Source organism: Apostichopus japonicus, chromosome 9 (assembly GCF_037975245.1).
Source record: "Apostichopus japonicus isolate 1M-3 chromosome 9, ASM3797524v1, whole genome shotgun sequence".
Taxonomy (NCBI): Eukaryota; Metazoa; Echinodermata; class Holothuroidea; order Aspidochirotida; family Stichopodidae; genus Apostichopus; species Apostichopus japonicus.
Window position 1 is genome coordinate 6,001,589 of NC_092569.1, and position 14,858 is coordinate 6,016,446.

The following is a 14,858-nucleotide window of genomic DNA, read 5'->3' on the forward strand; positions in this document are numbered from 1 at the left end:
TTATCTATAAATATCTGTGGCTTGGAATACATATGAGTTGAATTAATTTATCGATATGAGTGGCTTAAAACACTTACATAGCCTACTTTTTATGAATATTTGTGGCTTACATCACATACGTAATATATTTATCAATACGTCTTACACTATCTAAATTATCAATTAATCTATGGATATTTAGGGCTTACACGACTTTTTCTGTTAATATGTGGCTTACATTGCATACATAATGATTAATCTATGAATACATGCATGTGTCTTAGAATACCTTCGAAACAGACTCTGAGGTTATGAAACAGATTTATCTATGGATAGTTGTGGATTAGAAAACTAAAATAGTTTAACTTACTTTTGCATATCTGTGGCTTACACCACTTTATGTTATGGATCTATTTATGCATATCTGTGAATTAGAATACCAACGAATCATATATTTATCTATGAATATGTATGGCTTACATGGCATCATGATCTATGAATATATGTGGCATACAAACTAACATAGTTCACTTATTTATGAATATCGGTGAATATCTGTGGAATACATCACTTACATGAAGTATAATTCTATGACTATTTGTGGCTTAGAATTCATAATTATATCGATGAATATTATGGCCTACATAGCAGATTAATCTATGAATATCTGTAACATACATGAATATCTGTGGCTTACACCACTTTACAGTATGGATTTATCAATGAATATATGTGACTTATAATACATACCAATCATATTTATCTATGAATATGCGTTGCCTAAATAGCAGATTAATCTATGAATATCTGTGGCTTAGAATACATACGAATCATATTTATCTATGAATATATGTGGCTAACAAAGCTAAACTTACTTATGAATATATGTGGCTAACACCACTATACAGTATGGATTTATCTAAGAATATAAGTTAATTAGAATACATACGAATCATATTTATCTATGAATATTTGTGGCCTAAATAAGGGGTTAATCAACGGTCTAGCGTGCGTTACTCACAGGATTAATGCACGATCGGGGGATAATGCAAGCGATGCACGAGGGCGGAGCCCGAGTGCATCCAGCGATAGCATTAACACCCGGAGTGCATTAATCATGTGAGTAACGCACGCTAGACCGTTGATTAACCCCGTTCATTCATACACTACCATTTGTGTGGGGGAAAAATCATAAAACAAAACATTTTTGGTTACATATAACCAAAGATTTATTAAAGTGATGCCCCGTAATTTTACCGTGCGTTACTCACAGGATTAACCACGGTCAGCTGACCTGAATGGACCAATAGGATTTAGGAATCTTTACTAAGTATGAATGAATAGCAGATTAATCTATGAATATCTGTGGCTTAGAATACCCACATAGCTAATTGACTTATCTGTGACTTACATCACATACTTAATGGATTTATCTATGAATATGTTTGGCCTAATCTATTGAATATCTGTTGCTTACAACTATTACCTAGCTAACTTATTTATGAATATCTCTTGCTTACTACACTTACATATGTTTATCTATGAATATTGGTAGCTTACAAGATGTATATTTCAGATCTATCTATATATGAATATTTGGCCTATAACCCCTAGCCCATATAACACGTGTATTTATGAATTTCAGTAGCCTACAACAATAGCATAACATATGTATCTAAAAATATCTGTGGCCTACAACACGTAAATAACAGATGTACCTATGAATATATGTGGCCTGCAACACTCACTAACATAACATATTCTATGAATATATTTGGCCTACAACACTCACTAACATAACATATGTATCTATGAATATATGTGGCCTACAACACTTACATAACAGATATATCTATGAATATCAGCGGCCTCTAACACTAACATAACATATATATGTATGAGCATCTGTGGCCTATAACACAAACGTAACATAAATATCTAAAAATATCTGTGGCCTACAACACTAACATAACAGATGTATCTATGAATATCTGTGGCCTGCAACACTCACTAACATAACAGATGTATCTATATGAATATCTGTGGCCTGCAACACTCACTAACATAACAGATGTATCTATGAATATCTGTGGCCTGCAACACTCACTAACATAACATATGTATCTATGAATATATTTGGCCTACAACAGTAACATAACAGATGTATCTATGAATATCAGCGGCCTCTAACACTAACACAACAGGTATATCTATGAATATCAGCGGCCTCTAACACTAACACAACAGGTATATCTGTGAGCATCTGTGGCCTATAACACTAACGTAACATAAATATCTCAAAATATCTGTGGCCTACAACACTAACATAACAGATGTATCTATGAATATCAGTGGCCCATATAACACTAACATAACATATATATCTAAAAATATCTGTGGCCTACAACACTAACATAACAGCTGTATCTACGAATATCTGTGGCTTACAACACATACATATAACAGGTGTATACATAAATATATATAGCCTACTACAACAATAGAACATGAATAAGCCTACATTTTTTACATAAATTCAAAACTTGTGATAAGAATAAAAAAATGTCGTGATAATTAGACCACTTACTTCATATTGACATAGTTAATTGACCTTGACGCGGTTTTATTTTCAGAATCGGTTGTAGCTGTTATAACCGGTTCCAGAATGCCTCGGTATTGTTTCTCTTTGGCGAGACCGTCAATACCTCCTCGAGAATGGAATCGACATCGGCAGGTATGGAACTGCCTTCGGTAAAAGGCGTTTGTACATATAAATACACTGGCTGTATTATCCCTTTCGTGGGCTTCCCGTTCGTTCGCAAATATTTTGCATTTGATGCACAAGTTCAAAAGTTAAATCTAAGCCATACTTCTTTTCGGGAAGGAAAGATAAGGTGTGGTGGAATGGGTAACGTCTGTGGTTGAAAAGCAAAACGGCTGGGTCTTAAAACCTGCCCGGGCATTTTTCACCTAGACCGGGCCATTATTCATTGATATATTATTTACAAGTGAACGTCGTCCTGGGGGAAGGGTCTTAGGGGAGGGGGTTCCCCCTCCCCATTGAGATTTTTTGAAGTTAAGGAATGCCTAGATACAAAATGGTGCCATACTTCTTAGCTCTGTAGGTTACAATAATCCTTTAAAAAGATCCCAAAACAATTTCCAGAAGCAACACTTCATTAAACTGAGGAAAGTTAAAAACGTAAACAAAATTATACAAAAATATATGCTTTAGACTGGAATTTAATTAGTTTTTCAAGCATTTTATTGTGACAAATGCTTGATTTTTTGTAATAAACCTAAATAAAATTCACTTAAACATATATGTTCAATAACACGAGCACATGTCATGTCTAAGAGAGTAGGAGCCTACGCAGTTTGCTGCTTCTGGCAGCCACACCATCAATGATATTTTTAGTGTCAAGTTTGGCCAAGATACTTTTTTTCACAGATATCAACATGAACGCCTCAAGATGTTCTTGTGTCATTGTACTTCTCAAACGGTTTTTGATTCTCTTCAAGGCAGAGAAAGAACGTTCACATGCAACTTGTGACACAGGTAGCGTTAGCAGCAGCTTGTAGGCAGCTCGATGCTCTCGTGAGCATCTGTGAAAAGGTTCAACTTGAGGAGCACCTTGCAGCAGAGAGGACAGTCTTTATACATGACTGATTCCCACAGTTAAAAATATATTTGTACACAGGCCGTCTGTATTCTATTAACTACTGTGAAAGTGGGCTGTAATTTTCACCAGGCTCCTCAGCTTACAGGCCCATCGGGCCACCGGCCCACCGGGCATTGCCCAAATGCACGTGTGGCCAGTCCGCCACTATTGAAAAGGTAAAACCAAACGAGCTGAGGTCTAGAACATTTCTTTGAGATATTTCCTAGCGAAGCACGGTGTGGATAATTGGGTGAAACGCTTGTGTCTCAAGCGACATACTTTCATGAAAGCAACACTATGGACCGTTTCGCTGAAAACTACGTCTCTTAATGAAATAGATATTTCAAAACAAAATTTATTACTGAACTTAAAATGTAAGTGTTATGTCATAGTAGCGCCTTCAGCTACATCATAATGTTCCCCAAAACAAATTCTTTACAAACGTGCGGTTGCTGTAAAAAAAAAAAAAAAAAGTGGTGTACAGCAAAACCCTAAATTTGTTCTTTTCGCCAAGTGAGCTACGAGGAAAAAGAAATAATGAATGCTCTCGTGCGGTATTCAAATTTGAAGAACGTGGAGAGATTGAAATCAAGGTGTAGGTGCATCCGATAAATATTTATTCTCTGTTAAAGGAGAACGAAATGTCAGATGTCTTACATTCGCTGGTTTAAGTAGATCCACTTATCCGAGAGATAATTTAATGGGGAATTGTAATGGGAGTAGAATTAGGCCTAAGTCAATTACGGACGTTTGGCATTGTTTAAATTTGTTTAATTTCATATTTTTAATTAGTTAGATACTTAACAAATTGTTTAGATTTTTTTAAATTGAGTCCGAGTTTTAAGCACACTTTTTTATCGATAGCATGAATGGCTTATCTAGCCCACACGTAGCTAGTTGGAATTACAAGAATTATTTATAATTACGTTGGGATTTGTAATGTATTAAGCTTTGTTGCGTATCCGTTGAATAAATTATTTATATGGGTCTCAAATGCGGTCTCATGTACTCAAAACAATTGTTCGAGTGCGACTTCTTGCAGTGTTAGTAAGACGATCCGGAATATTTAGTATTGAAAAAGTGTACTCACGGTTTTTCTTCTTCATCTGTTCCCTTCCTTCCCTTGGTCCCCTTACTGTCCCTAGATACTTACCACGGACCAGCGGAGTAAAAAACCAGTCGATCGCCACGATTGACAAATAGAATCCGACACAACTTAAGAGTGGAAATAAAGGCATCCCTTGAAAGTATCCAGGGCAAGGGAATTCAAAATATTATATAGGGCGCCGTTTGATTGTTTGTGTTCGGTACGGCACATGGGCAGAGAGCCTCCTTATCCGGGGCAGAGGGTTGCCATACATAAGCAGTTTATTGATATACGTAGGTTCCTTTATGAATCCAATGACTCCGAGAAGGCAAGAAAATCCTGTAGTTATTTTCCCTTATGAATCCAATCAGCTTCCGAGAAAGCAAGAAAATCCTGTGTTTTGTTCCGAAACTCCTGCAAATAATACGAAAAACAATTGTCTATGAATATATGTGGCTTACATCCCTTCCATAATAGATGTGTCTATGAATATCAGTGGCTAAAATACAAACGAAACATTTTAATTTAGCCTATCTATGAATATCTGTGGCTGAGACAACTGATATCTATTGATGAATGTGTGTGTTACATCACTTACATAATAGTTTTATCTATGAATATATATGGTTAGAATACTTTTAGAGTGCACTTATTATGAATATCTGTGGTTTGCATCACTTACATATATACTAGATTTATCATTGAATATGTGTAGAATACATATATACGAAACAGACTAGGCCTAATCTAGCTTGTAAAAAAAATCTACTTACAAAATGGGCAGAGAGCCTCCTTATCTGGACAAAGGGTTGCCCTAGCAGCTCTATGTAGGTTTCTTTTATGAATTCAATCACACCGGGAACGCAATGAAATCTTGAATTTAGTTCCAAAAATCCTGAATTTAGTTCCGAATATCATGTATTTAGTTCCGAATATCCTGTATTTAGTTCCGAAAATCCTGAATAGTTCCGAAAATCCTGAATATAGTTCCTCAATTCCTGTATTTAGTTCCAAAAATCCTGAATGTTGTTCCAAAAATCCTGAATTTAGTTCCAAAAATCCCGTATTTAGTTCCGAAAATCCTGAATTTAGTTCCGAAAATCCTGTATTTAGTTCCGAAAATCTTGTATTTAGTACCGAAATCTTGTATTTAATTCCGAAAATTATGCATTCAGTTCCAAAAATCATGTATTTATAGTTCCGAAAGTTCTTATTTTTAGTTCCGAAAATCCTGTTTTTAATTCCGAATTACGATAATGTGGGTATCAAAAGTATATAAAGATTCATTTTTCACTTCGAGACCAATTGTTATGTTACAATGACAAATTACATTACGGATATATTGTTGCCAAAATATTTGGTATAAATGAAACCATAATATTGCCGAAATATCCGGTATGTCGAATTTTTAGTATAATGCACTCCATATTGTTACACGAGTTGGAATTGTTCGCATTGACTTATACCAGACTAAATTCTCCAGCAGCTTGTTCATGTGGAATAAACGCGAGATTTCTTCCGGTTATATTATCTGTCAATGATAAGACATGTAATATTGTTCTATTGGAAACCGCGATAAGGAACATTTGTCCATAAATATTATTGGTACTAACATTAAGATAATCCAGTACCAAATCTGTGGAGAATATAATCCATTCCGAAGTGTGCAAATTAAGTTACTATTTAAGAAAAGTAACCCAAAATAGAGCCTGTGTAACAACCAACTTGTTCCACTCTCAACCCCAGTCCCTTTGGAGGTATAGTGGTGAAGTTAACGTCTGCTATATAATGAAAGCCCACGTACAGTGTACACAGACAGGAATGCACGTGTACGCCAATACAGTGCATCAATAGATCAGATACACCAGTCTTTTATCCTTCTCCGGATGTGAGTATAGCTGTTAATTTAAATAACAATATAGCAGTTAAAATCCTGCATACTCTGATGAATAGCTGATGAACACACACGATGGTAACGACATTCGTGATTATCTGAATCAAGAACACCTGCCTGATCTTGCTTTGATGCGCATAATCCGACCACTGAAAAACAAAAAGAGAAAAGCCTTTTACAACAGTTTAAATGGAAGCATCATTAACAGACTGAACGAATACCCAAGTTCCGCCGCCAAGAAAAACAGGACAATAGAAAACACAAAACAACATGATTTAGTTTTATATTGGTAATATTGTATTAGGCCCAAGGGCGTAGGAACCGGGGGGCTGGGGGGGGGGGGCGCCAGCCCCCCCCCAGTGAAAAATGTGGAGGGGCGGAAGTATCATTCCGCCTCCCCCCCCCCGCTTTGCAAGTCAGAAAACCCCTTTTTCATTTCCAAATGAGAAAAAAATCTCATTTGGAGCACCAAATTGCATCTAAGGCCAGGTGAAAATGCAAAATTATATACAAAATGGAGTGGGTGGGTTGAAGTGTGCTATATTGAACCAAATTGCATCTGAGGCCCCCTGGAAATGCAAAAAAAATCCAAAAGGGGAGGGGGACACGGAGGGGGACACCCCTCCCCTTAGACCCCTCCCCCAGGCCGGCCATCAGTCTTCAGCCCCCCCACTCAAAAGTACCTTCCTACGCCACTGATTAGGCCTACATGAATTAATTGTGATCGAAAAAACCCAACATTCTCGTACCATTCTGAATATCCCGGCATACTTCATTTATTTCGCACCATAACGATTAAGTTATATATCCTGAAATTCTTGCACAGATTTGAATAGATTAGTCTTATATACATACCTTTGATCCGATTTTATTTAGCTGGACTTTCCTCTGACGTCACGACAGATAACGGCGAATTATGGTAAAGTTACTGTGAGACCTACAATACCTGTATGGTGACGTCACACATTTTTCATGTGAAATATTTTTACTTCGAAATTTAATGGAAACCAATCAAATATATTTATCAAAACTATTGAGATCGGTTTATACTTAATGAAAGTTAAATTTAAACATACAGATGCGGTTAAACTAGAATAGATTAATTCCCATATAAACATTTTTGTTTTTGTTTTCTCCTTTCAGGGAAAAGGATTTCAGAAGACATTTTGGCTACTATGTCATGTTTGGGAAGCAGACAACAAACTGCAACTGAATTATTTTGATGAATATACATACACGGTACACAAAAAGTCTTTTAGTTTACCTCTAATTTCTCTCTCCTTTGGATGACGGATTTCGGATTTCGTCACAATGACGTCATTAGTCATTTTCGTATACTAATGTTCTAATCGTGTGTAGTGTCAAATACATACCACTATATTGGCTTATGTTTTTTATATGTGGATTTTTTTCCATTAAATAAGAGAACGGTTGAGAGTTTATCATTTGAACAAATCTGGAGTACCCTTCCTCAAATCAAATTTGTTTTTTCTTTGTCATTTATGCAAATGTTTTACTAAACTGTGTTTACTAGTCTGTACCATACAAAAAATAACATATTAATTTGACTGTTTCTTGGTCCCAAAGGTTTGTGATTATCCGGCAGTCTTAATCATTTTATTGATGATCGCAACGGTCCTGATGACTGCCAGGATTTATAATAATATTTTTGAAAATCGTGGTCATTCCTCTATACGTGATGTGTGTGTCTACCGTGAAAGTAGTACAGGCTTATTGGCAGTACCGGATTACCCGATAAGAATATGAGGCGAGGACCAAAGCGACCGGAGTTTCCCAGGCCAATTGTCACAAGGTCAAGAGGGCCCCATAGGTCATCTAGGGTTCTTCGTGAATAATACTTCACAAGATATACCAAGTTTCCATTTTTTTTTGTGACTGCCAAAGCGGTGTATGGGACAAGCATATGTGGTATGTTGGATATAGAAGGATCAAACGTTTGTTCTAATTAGGTAACAGCTGTAAATTTATCATAGAAGGGCAAATATCGCTTAACATGTATTGTTGTTATGTCATAGGGATACAACTTCAACTCTTATCATCTGTGTTGCTAAGAAGCATTTAGATCCTCTATGACAATGACAATACGAAGCATGTGACCAATTACTGTGAAATAAATCATCGAACCTACCTGGGCCTTACTACTCGTGTCCATTTAATTTGTGGACTCGGACTTGAATCTGCTGGAATCCACTACAGTCGCAGAAAAGTTTAGTAGGGTGTAATGTTTAAAAGTTTTTCATGGCTTATAGATAACTATTTGGTGTTTCATTTGAAAAGATTGATCCTTTTAAAACAATAGTCAAACGACTTTCTCGAGATATTAAAAATGCAAGAATCTAACAAAATAATTTAAACTTTATTATTTTCGTGCAGAGAATGTTAAAGTTACAAATGCAGCAATTTTGTTCTTAATTATTTTAGTTTCTTAATTAATTGAGTGGCACCTGTGAAAGGTCTGCATTACTCGTATTACTTACATGTCTACAAATTATGCGAAATAAAGTACGATATTGGAAAAGAAAAATTTAATTTCACTTAATCTTAAATTAAAATATTGCTGTACAGTAGATTGCCAGATAGGGAGAAGCCGGTCCTACCGGATAGCACGTTGAGTATATTTATGGCTTCCATGTTTAAAAAACGAAAAATTACATGAAAGAATTTTTTAAATATTTTAAGAAGTGTAAGTATACTTTCAGTCACTTCTTGTGCTTTGCCAAACAGTCTTTTCATGATATGACCTATAAACAGAAAAGCATATACGTTAATTGTTCCTTTTTATATCTGTTCTTTCTTTGCATATGATTGTTTTAATTGTTACCCGCCCCCCCCCCCCCCCATGGCGACAGCTATAAATAGATAAAAAAAATATAGAAGGCAAATTCTTCATATATTCATATACCAATATATCGAACTTTCGGAGGCTCTTGTTCTTTATTTATAAGTTTTAGATGCGGTATATTTGTTTATTTAAAAGAATTCGATTTTCATTTAATCTCGATGCATGGAAAATTGATATCGGGGACCCGTGTGAATCTTTAGGGGGAAAATGAAAACTTGAGTGACTGGTGTTAGCTGAAGCGATGACCGCGGTTATGAAGTCTTCAAGTATATACATATATTTCTCAACACACTTGCATGCTGTAATTTTAAAAACCATATCAAGCGCCTTACGTGGAAAAGAAACATTTCTATGTACAATGTTCCTCTAAGACTCTTGAGGTGTCACCTACTGGCAAACTGGGGTGCCTACTCAAGTCCTCTATAGTTGATGTAACGTTCATCTGTTAATGCGCTTGGGTGGTGACTTGTTCAGTCGAATGAAAATTTGGGTGCATGCGTACCTGAACTTACCCGCAGAAGTATTCATGTGTATGAATATATATATATATATATATATATATATATATATAATGAAAATCGTAATGAGTTGGAAAATCCAGAACAGTGAAAAAACTTTCAGCCTCAACCGGGATTCGAACCACGGGCCTTCCGCTCTGTACGCGGACACCCTAACCACTAGGCTATGGACGCTGATTGTATGTCCAGAGGTTCGAAACCGGTAAGGAAGATCATAATATATATATATATATATATATATATATATATATATATATAAATATATATATAGGGGTAGTGGGGACTCATCAGGCGAATTCCTTCCTTTTGTTCTTTGTCTATATATCTTTTACCCGACACGTTTGTGGGGTATAATATTTGAACGAAATCAATGGGTAAGTATACACGGGGTAAGTGGGAGAATTGTGGCTTCACAACACATACTGTAGTATAAAACGCTGAATATAACTAATATAAAAGTAACCATGGATGCAATTTTATGTTGCTTTAAAGTTGTTTCCGCATGTAATATTATGTTTTATACGGTAGATATTTGGCTTGTAGACTAATTATGCGCCTAATTTATACAGTCTAAATATGCCTCAGAAAGCACCAGAAGACGTCAACAATTTTAACAAACCCACACAACCTGTAGTTTGTTCATTCTAACTGTGCAAGCGTGCCGTTGTTTCCAGCTGGGTCACGTGATACACACGAAGAAACATACAGCATTTGACGCACTTTATTTGTACAAATATGAAGTAAGATGTAACGTATAAGACAGAAGCCTATATTCTATATTCTAGCATTTTTTTTATGTAATTGGTGAGATTGTCTTAATTATAATAATTTTATGAGTTTGAAGCAAAACGTTGAATTCCTCATTTGTCAGATTCAATGAGTTTGTCATTTCGCTGCAAATTGATAACATATTAATTGAACGATTAATCATTTCGTTGAAAATTGCGACTAAGTTTACATAAAGATGTTGACGGTACCTTGACGTGTCCATACTATACACTAACATAATACAACAGAATTCGAACGTGTTGTAGGCTATCACTCAGACACTGTGTATGCATATAGTGTGGAACACGAATCGCGTGCTTGTGGCATAGCCAAATGAGTCAGTTTGGACAGCGCATGCGGTACAAATCCATCATTCATGTACAGAAATCACAAAGTTCTTGTCCACTGACTGAACTCGCGATTTATCAGAATTTTACATATAGGGAGGAATAAAAGAGTTGTAACAAATTATGACCCAGTATAGGTAAGTGGTTTAAAACTTTGCACAAGTAGGGGGACATTTGATAATGTGTCCCCCTATCTCAAAAAGTGAGGGGACATGCCCCCCCCCCCAGGATTGACGTCCATGCTTTGAAGAATCATACGAAAGTAGTCTAACTACTATATCTACAGCTTGTTACATAGTTGGTAACGAATGACTTTATTGAGTATAGTAGAGATAACATATTAAATTTTCTTTAGATTTGCCTTTCACTATTCTGTTGCATATATATTAATTCATTATATTTTTTGAAAAAATAACTTAAGTATGCATATTTATGATCTCAGTAAGTGCATCCGCTCGAAAGGTAAACCATTGTCGGTGACAAGGCATATAGAATAATCAATTGCAGTGATTTTTTGGTCATACATTTAGATATTTCTAAGACTTTATTGTGGCTATTTTGTTACACAGAATTTATCCGATTAAAAAATTTAATGCAAAACTATATCCAACTTTCATTTCCTCATCCATTCTAATAGGGGTAATGGTAGGGAATATGGTGCCCTTCAGTACATTTATCCGATTTAAATATTGAATGCAAAACTATATCCAACTTTCATTTCCTCATCCATTTTAATAGGGGTAATGGTAGGGAATATGGTGGCCTTCAGTACATTTATCCGATTTAAATATTGAATGCAAAACTATATCCAACTTTCATTTCCTCATCCATTTTAATAGGGGTAATGGTAGGGAATATGGTGCCCTTCAGTACATTTATCCGATTTAAATATTGAATGCAAAACTATATCCAACTTTCATTTCCTCATCCATTTTAATAGGGGTAATGGTAGGGAATATGGTGCCCTTCAGTACATTTATCCGATTTAAATATTGAATGCAAAACTATATCCAACTTTCATTTCCTCATCCATTTTAATAGGGGTAATGATAGGGAATATGGTGCCCTTCAGTACATTTATCCGATTTAAATATTGAATGCAAAACTATATCCAACTTTCATTTCCTCATCCATTTTAATAGGGGTAATGGTAGGGAATATGGTGCCCTTCAGTACATTTATCCGATTTAAATATTGAATGCAAAACTATATCCAACTTTCATTTCCTCATCCATTTTAATAGGGGTAATGGTAGGGAATATGGTGCCCTTCAGTACATTTATCCGATTTAAATATTGAATGCAAAACTATATCCAACTTTCATTTCCTCATCCATTTTAATAGGGGTAATGGTAGGGAATATGGTGGCCTTCAGTACATTTATCCGATTTAAATATTGAATGCAAAACTATATCCAACTTTCATTTCCTCATCCATTTTAATAGGGGTAATGGTAGGGAATATGGTGGCCTTCAGTACATTTATCCGATTTAAATATTGAATGCAAAACTATATCCAACTTTCATTTCCTCATCCATTTTAATAGGGGTAATGATAGGGAATATGGTGCCCTTCAGTACATTTATCCGATTTAAATATTGAATGCAAAACTATATCCAACTTTCATTTCCTCATCCATTTTAATAGGGGTAATGGTAGGGAATATGGTGGCCTTCAGTACATTTATCCGATTTAAATATTGAATGCAAAACTATATCCAACTTTCATTTCCTCATCCATTTTAATAGGGGTAATGGTAGGGAATATGGTGCCCTTCAGTACATTTATCCGATTTAAATATTGAATGCAAATCTATATCCAACTTTCATTTCCTCATCCATTTTAATAGGGGTAATGATAGGGAATATGGTGGCCTTCAGTACATTTATCCGATTTAAATATTGAATGCAAAACTATATCCAACTTTCATTTCCTCATCCATTTTAATAGGGGTAATGATAGGGAATATGGTGCCCTTCAGTACATTTATCCGATTTAAATATTGAATGCAAAACTATATCCAACTTTCATTTCCTCATCCATTTTAATAGGGGTAATGGTAGGGAATATGGTGCCCTTCAGTACATTTATCCGATTTAAATATTGAATGCAAAACTATATCCAACTTTCATTTCCTCATCCATTTTAATAGGGGTAATGGTAGGGAATATGGTGGCCTTCAGTACATTTATCCGATTTAAATATTGAATGCAAAACTATATCCAACTTTCATTTCCTCATCCATTTTAATAGGGGTAATGGTAGGGAATATGGTGGCCTTCAGTACATTTATCCGATTTAAATATTGAATGCAAAACTATATCCAACTTTCATTTCCTCATCCATTTTAATAGGGGAAATGGTAGGGAATATGGTGCCCTTCAGTACATTTATCCGATTTAAATATTGAATGCAAAACTATATCCAACTTTCATTTCCTCATCCATTTTAATAGGGGTAATGGTAGGGAATATGGTGCCCTTCAGTACATTTATCCGATTTAAATATTGAATGCAAAACTATATCCAACTTTCATTTCCTCATCCATTTTAATAGGGGAAATTATAGGGAATATGGTGCCCTTCAGTACATTTATCCGATTTAAATATTGAATGCAAAACTATATCCAACTTTCATTTCCTCATCCATTTTAATAGGGGTAATGGTAGGGAATATGGTGCCCTTCAGTACATTTATCCGATTTAAATATTGAATGCAAAACTATATCCAACTTTCATTTCCTCATCCATTTTAATAGGGGTAATGGTAGGGAATATGGTGCCCTTCAGTACATTTATCCGATTTAAATATTGAATGCAAAACTATATCCAACTTTCATTTCCTCATCCATTTTAATAGGGGTAATGATAGGGAATATGGTGGCCTTCAGTACATTTATCCGATTTAAATATTGAATGCAAAACTATATCCAACTTTCATTTCCTCATCCATTTTAATAGGGGTAATGATAGGGAATATGGTGGCCTTCAGTACATTTATCCGATTTAAATATTGAATGCAAAACTATATCCAACTTTCATTTCCTCATCCATTTTAATAGGGGTAATGGTAGGGAATATGGTGCCCTTCAGTACATTTATCCGATTTAAATATTGAATGCAAAACTATATCCAACTTTCATTTCCTCATCCATTTTAATAGGGGTAATGATAGGGAATATGGTGCCCTTCAGTACATTTATCCGATTTAAATATTGAATGCAAAACTATATCCAACTTTCATTTCCTCATCCATTTTAATAGGGGTAATGATAGGGAATATGGTGCCCTTCAGTACATTTATCCGATTTAAATATTGAATGCAAAACTATATCCAACTTTCATTTCCTCATCCATTTTAATAGGGGTAATGGTAGGGAATATGGTGCCCTTCAGTACATTTATCCGATTTAAATATTGAATGCAAAACTATATCCAACTTTCATTTCCTCATCCATTTTAATAGGGGTAATGATAGGGAATATGGTGCCCTTCAGTACATTTATCCGATTTAAATATTGAATGCAAAACTATATCCAACTTTCATTTCCTCATCCATTTTAATAGGGGTAATGGTAGGGAATATGGTGCCCTTCAGTACATTTATCCGATTTAAATATTGAATGCAAAACTATATCCAACTTTCATTTCCTCATCCATTTTAATAGGGGAAATTATAGGGAATATGGTGCCCTTCAGTACATTTATCCGATTTAAATATTGAATGCAAAACTATATCCA

General features: G+C 35.2%; 1 long non-coding RNA gene across 1 annotated transcript in view; it reads left to right on the top strand.

Moving 5' to 3' along the window:
- LOC139973212 (uncharacterized) overlaps positions 1-8,860 on the top strand; it is a 21,720-nt gene extending 12,860 nt beyond the window's left edge. The window contains exons 2-3 of the long non-coding RNA XR_011795161.1: positions 7,766-7,861; positions 8,210-8,860. This is a non-coding gene — a long non-coding RNA (uncharacterized lncRNA). The remainder of the gene's footprint in view (positions 1-7,765; positions 7,862-8,209) is intronic.
- The last annotated feature ends 5,998 nt before the right edge of the window (positions 8,861-14,858 follow it).